We start from the raw sequence: 8851 nt of genomic DNA, 5'->3' as shown, positions 1-8851 counted from the left end.
AACATAACTGTACAATTATATTCAGAAGTGAAGCCCTGCCTCTGTGAGAATTAGCACTAGCCCTTTTCCCCAGAGAATTTACAACTTTTACAAAGGTAAAGAAAAGAGTGGAGACAAGCAGGAGGAGAAACAGGAGACACAATGAAGTGGTAGGAGAATAAAGACATAAGAATGTCACAAGGTGTAGAACCTTCTTCATGAGCCCCAAAGACTTCCTATCTTTTGAACACGGATTTTCCTCACCAGCATGAGATTTAATACCAGGAGTTTCATCCACTGAAGAATTAATACATACCACATAATATATGAAAAACACCACAAAATAATATATAGCAGATGTGATATGTGTAAGTTGAGCATGAGAAAAGCATGCATTCATGTATGCTGCAAAATCATCATCAAAGTGTGGTAGACACCACTATCAGCTTGCTTCTGTGGGCAAAGCCACTGATTTTTGGCAATTTAAATGGTAAAAATTGAGAGAAATAGTCAATTTATGGGTTACTTATATGGAGAGGACTGTGTAATTAATTAAAATACCATTGTCTGTGAATCAAAGTAATGTATCATGGCAGTTACTGTGGCACTGGGTCCACGGAATTAAAAAGCAATTGCATTATTTTCAAAATGTTTCCTACTGATTTACACAGGGGTTAAGTGAAAGCCGAATTTGAACCACAGCTGTGAGGACTTTATGGGATTGGATAAGGTTTGATGTGAAGAGATTTATGAGACTGGGCAGCAGTATCTCATTTTGAGGTATCTCGAGGATAATGTGTTCCCAGTTTTTTCAAACTGTGATGCTATAGAAAATGAATATATGCAATTCTTTATTTCCTCCAAACATTGTCTAAGATTGTCTTTGGAAATAATTTTTCTTTCATTTCACTTCTTCATGTGGCAAATCCAATAGCTAAATCCCTACAAGGAAAGCAATCTCTTGACATATTCTGATTTCAGTCCAACAGCGTGGGTGAAGGGGTAGGAAGGGGGGCATTGCCTGCCCTCTTCCAGGAAATTTCATACAGAACAGCAACAATCACATAAAATCTTTCACTGGGTATCAAAAGCATGTTTTACTCTAGTGTTATCTTAGGAATGACTTTAATACTAGGACAGCTTCCCGTATTTCATTCTTGGACAAAATCCTCATTATTGCTTAAAAAAACCCAAGTTAATTTTGCCTTTTCTAAGTTGAATGTTTAAATTTGAATAACTGATTGATTCTCCTTGATAGTGTGGGAAGTTGCTGAATTTGCCATACGACTTCTGCCTACCTTGAATTATTCCAAACGACAGAGGAACCAACATCAAAGCTTGATGTGGTTTTGAGTTCAGTATTTTCTATTTAGCTATTATTTTGACACCATCTAAACCCACACAAAGCCCAGAAACAATACTCACTGGAACACAAACAGCAAAATGTTGTTGGTATAGGAGTTCTACCCCAATTATAAAGGTATAAATTACATATAGTTCTCATGTCTTTCTTCTAAATTAGTCAACTTCTAAAAAAATTATGATGCAAACATGACAGTGAAGTGGAAGAGTGGTACTCTACTACTTTTACTACTACTCATTTGTAAGCAAGATGCTTAATCACACTGCCTATGTCTCCATCAGAGCAATATAAAAGCAGTCTCACAAATTTCACTCACAGCTCCAAGGGGAAAAAACTCATTCCAAGCCACTTGTTTCCAAAACAGTGTTAGTCCAAGCCCTCTCTACAGGTGTGCCCCAATTTCTGTATTATCATTTCCAGAGTACTTGTTTCTCCTCCAGTGGTGTCAGTTCTCAGATGTTCCTGTGTCATGGAGCTGTGCCCAGTCATCACACCCTAGGAAGAAAAATGATAAGGAATTATGCACATTGCAAAATGAATTCACAAATGTTTAAGGTACACAGCAGTATTTAGGAGGAACAGATTGCCCCTTTAAATTACAAGATTAGATAGCATTCTAAGAACAAAGTGTCCTACAGTTATAAATCAAAGATTTACAGCCTGTAAAGAGTATTTAGGTCGTAACTACAAATGCCTGTCAAAATGTATTTATGGAGCTGAAAAAAGGAGTAGAGATACAGCAACATAAATATTTTTGCATTAAGAGTGGGATCTGGGCCCATCTGAAGGTGTTTCTCCAAGCAGCACCACTGGATTTAGCAACCTTTGGTTACCTGTTAAAAAGCTGATCAGTTATGCCTTTTCAGACAGCTCAAGTGCAGCATCTGGTCTGTTTTTCTTTCCTGTGGAAAAGGAAGATAAAAGAGGGAATTACTAATCCAGACTCATGCAGCCAGTTGGCAGGAGTTAGGCATGGGATCAGAAGTCCTGTTTCCAAGTCTTCACCCGCAGACAAACCCCACTCAAAAAGTAAATCTCAAAAAGACTGCTGCCTCTCAGTTTTCCCTTCTCTCCTCTGAATTGAAAGCAATCGTTAATGTTCCACAGATGTTACAGGGCAAAACAACATCAAAAATAAAACAACAAAGACGTTAATTAAAAAAAAATAAAAACCAGAAAAAGCCCCAAACGAAAACAAGCAGACTTTAAAAACAAACAGGGAAAACCCCACAGCAGTAGTAAACAGATTATCCAAAAATTCTGCAGGCTACTACCCTTCACTGGCTGCTGTATGTACAAGAAGAAAAAGCAAGAAGATGAGTTGCAAAAAAACCAGAATGGTGAAAAACAATTCCTGTCATCCCCATGTTCAAAATTCTTTCACGGTGAAGTTTTCAGGCTCCCAACAGCAAGTGACTTACCCTGAATTTTTTGGTTTACCTGTCAGAGATTTAAAAGGAACATAAAATAGACACAAAGTAATTGATCTCAAGCCTGCAGGAGACAGGCAAGATTTATTTCACTTCTAATTTTTCCTTCCATCAAGGCAACAGTGGGTAAAGATGCAGTGGAGAGATGATCTGTTCACATTTACATAAGATAAAGAAGTTTTTCTTCTCAAGGGATGTGTTTAAAATGCTCCATGTGTCATGTGAGGAAAAAAACCCTCATCTCTCTTGAACAATCTCCCTGCATTAAAACTTCAGCTTTTCCACCATAGGCCTTCATATATAGCAAATATCTAGGTTTAGAATTTATTGCTGAACCTAAGTATATTTCTAATGTCGCATTCTACTATCGAAATATTTTTCCTTTCCATGCTTAATTTCAGGGGTCAGCTTTCCAAAACTGCTCAACATGTGTGCTCAGAGTCAAGATTCCAAATGAGCAAAAGGTTGAATAAAAGTAACATCCAACTCCCTGCAGCTTAAACCGAGAACCACCCCGAAGTATTTTCATATACACGACAAAAAGCAAAATCCCAAACAAAAACCAACATGAATAATGGAAGAAGTAACATACACCAAACCTCTACTTCAGAAACACACATGTGTACTTTTTATACATAGATATGTGCACACACAAAGCCACAAAATCAAAGGACATGCAGGTTGCCACGAGACAATCACATCTTATATAGTAGGATACAGACACAATCACACAAAACCTGATACTTTATAGAATCATGGGATCATTAAGGTTGAAAAAGATCATCAAGTCCAACCATTAGCCCAGCACTGCCAAGTCCATCACTAAACCATGTCCCCAGCTGCCACATCCAGATGCTTTTTGAACGTGCCAAGGACGGTGACTCCATCACTTCCCCGGGCAGCCTATTACAGTGCCTTACTACACTTTCAGTGAAGAAATTTGGGGTATTTGTCATCATTTAACAAACTTCCTGCAAATAAACAATAGACCAAAACTTCTGTAATTTAAGCTGCCATTTAGGCATGGACACAATTTATCTCCCTTTTTTATCACCTGCAAGAGAAAAGCTTCAGCAAGCAGGGAAGCTAACAGCACAATGGAAATCTAAATTCTGCTGTAACTGGCTCTAATTTAAATTAGGATTTTTCACATACTGTGTGATCCCAGCCCAAACCCTCACTGGTGGGATTTGGAGCTCCCAAGGCAAACCCCTGCTGGCCCCATGTGCCAGTGCCTGTTGGTTGTGTGAGAGGCAGCTGATGGTGGGCAAGTTGCAGTGCCCTGCAAATGCTTTTTCTGGGCATAAGGAAGACATTTGGTTTTGAGCAGCAAGCAGTTATTTATATACTCCTAAAGGAAATTAAAAGGGCTGCTGATGTGTGCCTCCACTGATGTTTTGTATTCCTCACTATGATTCCTGGTAGTTGGTGTGACCCTGAGATATTCCTTTGGCTTATCCTGCCGAAATCAGAAGGTACTGCTGAGGGCTGGAGTCCTTGTGGTATCTGTTCAGAGATCCTCTCTTGAATCTGTGTCCAAAATGTAATCTGCTTCCCCTATCTGTCCCCAGGCAAGCAGGGCACAAGTTTCCTTCAGTAATGCTGAAGTTACACCCCTGCTTTCCCAAAGCAAGTAAGACAAAAGTGCCCCTGCTATCCTGGAGTCAACAGCACATGAAAAGCTGATCAATTTATCAAACGGAACCAACAGATATGGGAGTGAGAGTTCACACAAGCAAATGCCAGAGACTTTTTTACAGCCATTCCCACTGCTATGACACCCCTTTGCCTGATTTCAAAGCCATTGCTGTGGCAGCATGTCATATGTCCAGCTTCACCCAAGGTGCAGAGTGAGGGCTCAGCTCTCATGAAACAGGCTGATGTGGCATTGCACGTGAACCCCTCGCCAGCCACTGTCTAGTGGCAAAGGCTGTTTTCCATGCAGCCAAATATACTTTCTCCAATTCCTAATATTCACTTTATGTGATAATATTTTTTTGGTACCCTTCTCTTGCCTTTGTTAAGCTTTATAGAGTTGGTGGCTGCCCAGATCTCTAATTTGTCGAGGTTTCTCTCTACGGGGTCTCTCTGCTCTCTGCAGCCTTAAAGGCAGCACAAGGAAAGGTCCAAACTAAAGCTCATATACCTAAATTTAAATTAATGATGAGATTTTAGCAAAGCATCAAGAATTTAAGTCCCTCAGATGCATGACAGGTGAAAATGTCTGTCAGGGCAAAGACCTATGGAAAAGGTCACCTCATGCCCCCTAAAACACATTAGAGGCAAGAATAGAGCAGGTCAGCTGTTCCACCTGATTCTTTCAAGCAAAATGTATTGTGCAGTTGCTGGCAAAATCCTATTTATTTATTTATTTTGATGGATTACTTTAACTATGACTAGCTCTTCATCTTTGCTTATTTTAATTTATTTTGAGCTTGGAGAAAAAAAGAACAGATAATATTTGGAGGAATGCAATGATAACTGGCAATATCTGAGTAGTTAAACAGTTCAAGAGAAGCTATTATCTTTGCAGAAAGATGCACAAAAATTTTTGCAGTGTGGTAATATTGCACTGCAATCTATATCAAGATAATGACGTGGGTACAAAAGGAGAGTGAAATTATATAGACAGAACAGGATGAAGAGATCCCTTTTGAAGTATGTTAAGAATGAAAAGTGAAAGTGATAAAATAAATAAGGCAATAAAAAAGAATAGTTAAAGATGATTGATCTGCAAGTCCTGCTAAAAAGGTCTTTTTTTGTTTTGGATTTTCTGTGATGTGGAAAAATGTAGTTTTTGTACCACAACTTCATGGGAGTGCATGAACCATCTAATCCGGGGGAAGACGTCAGGCCTGGTTAGTGCTAAACAGCTTCATTCATCAGGGAGCACCTGAACATCCCCTTTACTTGTGCTGGGTAATACACAGGTGAGTGAAGGGTTGTGATCCTCAGCTTTACTGTAACTAAGGATGCTAATTAAAGCTGCCCACAGCCTGCACAGGCTTCTGTATGCACCCTTAACAATCCTGTTAAATACACATCATCTCTCTATTCTTAACATTGCTGCCAGACTGTTTCCAAATGATTCTTTTACAGGGTTGAGGCAGTATTTCTACTACTTATTAACAATTGAAGACCAAATCAGATGACTTGGTTTCTGGAGCTTTTAACGGCACAGAAATAGCGAAGCACACATTGCTTTTTCATCCTCTTAAAGTACACTTCTTTATCCTTAAATCACCTGCAGTGAGATCTCAACTCCCTATTTCCTTCCCAGGTGCTACATACTCCCCAAAGTGCTTTTTGGTGTACATATAAAGTGCCTTACTTTTGCTGTTCCTTATCCTCATTTTAAAACAAAGTGGAATGTAATGCTGCTGGTTTGTTCAGTCCTTGACTGCTGTCTGCTGAGACACACTGGGATCAGGATGGCTCATCCTTCTGCCAGTCCACAAGTTTTACAACCTCTTAACTTGTTCAGCAAATAAAAAGAAAAACCCAATTTAACAGCTTTAGTCTGCAAAGTTGTAAGCCAAACAGAAATAAGTCCTGTTTTCACAGGAATTAGTTATGTTTTCTCAGATTATTACCACTCTACTGTTCCCTGCAAGGATCTGAAATAGCCAATGTGGTATGAATTTCCCCAGCACAGACTAGCCCTGCCTTCCTTTCAGTCTCCTTCCCTTCTCTCTGTCATGCTCACCCTCGTGAGTGCTCCCTCTCTCTCCCACAGAGGCTTATGTTGTCAAAATCAGCTAAAAAAGTAGGACATCTGATTCTGGAAGCTTCCTCTGAAACCCGGGAACTTGCATCAGTGGACGGACATCAGGGCAGAGCAAGTACGAGACCCATCACAGCTAAAATTATCCTGATGTGATAACCAGGGAGTGCTCCAAGACAGGGTGGGACATTCTCCAGTCCCACCTTTCAAGAAGTGTTTGCCACAGTGTCTAAGTGGAAAATAGAGCCCTTCCAAAGGACAGCCTTAACTCCTTGGTGTCCAAACCCAGAGCACAGCAGCCTTTCCACCTTGCTCTGTTTTGCAAGCAGGTCTGCAGCAGCTGTTTCACACCTCCACCCCACTCCAACCTGCCACAGGAGCTATTGCATGGGCTATGCAACTTGTGGTCTGACTGCAATAGTTATGATTTATTTTGACTGATATTTGGATTATAACATCTTTCACACCTGTGCCATTCCTGGAAAATGAATTGTTATCCCGGATAGATAAGCAGCTGACTCCTTTCCTATATGCTACTTTTCCCTCTATAATAAAATTCCAGGGAACTGAAGGACCAGAGCCAGCCAGGTGCCAGGTGAACCTGTGGAGGGGCCCATGGGAGAGGCAGCTGGGAAGCTGTGAGGATGGCTTGGGGCCTCGGAAAACTGCAGCCACACAGTAGAGAGGGGCCCTCATTCCCTGCACTATCATTTTGGAGGGGTAAATGATAACTGACATTATTTTAAGATGCTTCTTTTTCTTGATAATATGACTATTCAAAACCCAGTGTATCAGATTAACAGTGTTTCTCCTCACAAAGTTCCCCGGCTCGCTGTCTTCGTAGAAGAAAATCCAATTCTCAGTGCAAACCATGCATTTTATTCCTGAAAAATGTTCACCAAGTGAGCAAATGGGTTGGCAAGTGACACCACTAAGTTTGCACCCTACAATGCAAAACAGAGGGAAGTAGAAGTGCAGGATGAGTCCTGACCACTGGCCACAGTCCCCACTGGGTGTCCTGACGTGACCTGGTGCCTCCAGGGAAGAGTGATCCCGTGGGGAGGACTCTGTGTCCCCGGAGAATGATCTATTTTGAAACTCTAAGCAATACCTCCAGTTGCCCATACTACTGGACTATAATGATCTTTTTATAGTCAAATGAGCATGTCGTTCTGAGGAAAGAGTAATCATTAAAGAGGAGCCTCTTGAGAATGGCCAAAGTCCACTGTCGAGGGAAGATAATAACCCCTAAGTGTAACAGGACTTCTGGATGACACACTGTTGATTTTACAGAGCATTTTTTGCTCCAGAAATCTACTTTTCCTCCATAAACTAGTTACTATTTCTTTCTCAGCCATCCAGTTAAATGTGATGTTAATCCTCCAGTGCCTATTTCTACGATTTTTTTCACAGCTTAATTTTGAAAAATATTGAAAAGGAATAAGAAAATAATTCGATCATGTATCAGGGTACAGTAAACCCCTTGTCTTTTATATAGCAAAATAAATCATTCACAGACTTGATTCTAGTGTCTGCATTATTAGGAGGAAAAAAAAGTGTTCTTCAGTACTGCACAGGTATTTACCTGACAGCTGCACTTTAAATGCTTTTCACAGAATCGTGGAATATGTTGAGCTGGAAGGGACCCACAAGGATCATTGAGTCCAACCCTTAGCCCTGCACAGGACCACCCCCAAGAGTCACACCATCTACCTGAAAGTATTGACCAAACGCTTCTTGAGCTCTGTCAGGTTTGGTGCTGTGACCACTGCCCTGGGGAGCCTGTTCAGTGCCCAACCACCCTCTGGGGGAAGACCCTTCTTCTGATATCCAACCTAAACCTCCCCTGACACAACTTCAGGCCATTCCCTTGGGTTCTGTCACTGGTCACCACAGAGAACAGATCAGTGCCTGCCCCTCCTGTGCCCCTCACCAGGAAGTTGTAACTGCAGTGAGGTCTCCCCTCAGTCTCCTCCAGGCTGAACACACCAAGTGCCCTCAGCTGCTCCTCACATGACTTCCCCTCAAGGCCCTTCACCATCCTCATTGCCCTCCTTTGGATGCTCTCCAATAGCTCAATATCTTTCTTATATTGCAGACACCAAAACTGCCACAATATTCAAGGTGAGGCCGCCCCAGGTCAGAGCAGAGCAGGACAATCCCCTCCCTCACCCCACTGGTGATGCTTTGCCTGATGCCCCCCAGGACATGGTTGGCCCTCCTGGCTGCCAGGGCACTGCTGACTCATCTTCAATTTACCATCAAACAGGACCCCCAGGTCCCTTTCCCAGCACTGCTTTCCAGCATCTCATTCCCCAGTCTGTCTGTACATCCGGGGTTGCCCCATCCCAGGTG

The 8851-nt window shown here is 41.5% G+C and overlaps 1 long non-coding RNA gene across 2 annotated transcripts in view; it reads right to left on the bottom strand.

The window, feature by feature from the left end:
* Positions 1-1537: 1537 nt before the first annotated feature.
* LOC113978380 overlaps positions 1538-8851 on the bottom strand; it is a 22995-nt gene continuing 15681 nt past the window's right edge. The window contains exons 3-4 of one of the 2 annotated variants that reach the window (XR_003537552.1): positions 2176-2244; positions 1538-1837 (exon numbers count right to left, since the gene is read on the bottom strand). This is a non-coding gene — a long non-coding RNA (uncharacterized LOC113978380). The remainder of the gene's footprint in view (positions 1838-2175; positions 2245-8851) is intronic. The other variant, XR_003537551.1, reaches the window with a different exon arrangement.

This window comes from Neopelma chrysocephalum, unplaced genomic scaffold (assembly GCF_003984885.1).
Source record: "Neopelma chrysocephalum unplaced genomic scaffold, ASM398488v2 Primary Assembly neopelma1_323, whole genome shotgun sequence".
In the NCBI taxonomy this organism is placed as follows: Eukaryota; Metazoa; Chordata; class Aves; order Passeriformes; family Pipridae; genus Neopelma; species Neopelma chrysocephalum.
The sequence above is the reverse complement of the archived record's forward strand: the minus strand, read 5'-3'. Positions and strand labels throughout refer to the sequence as shown.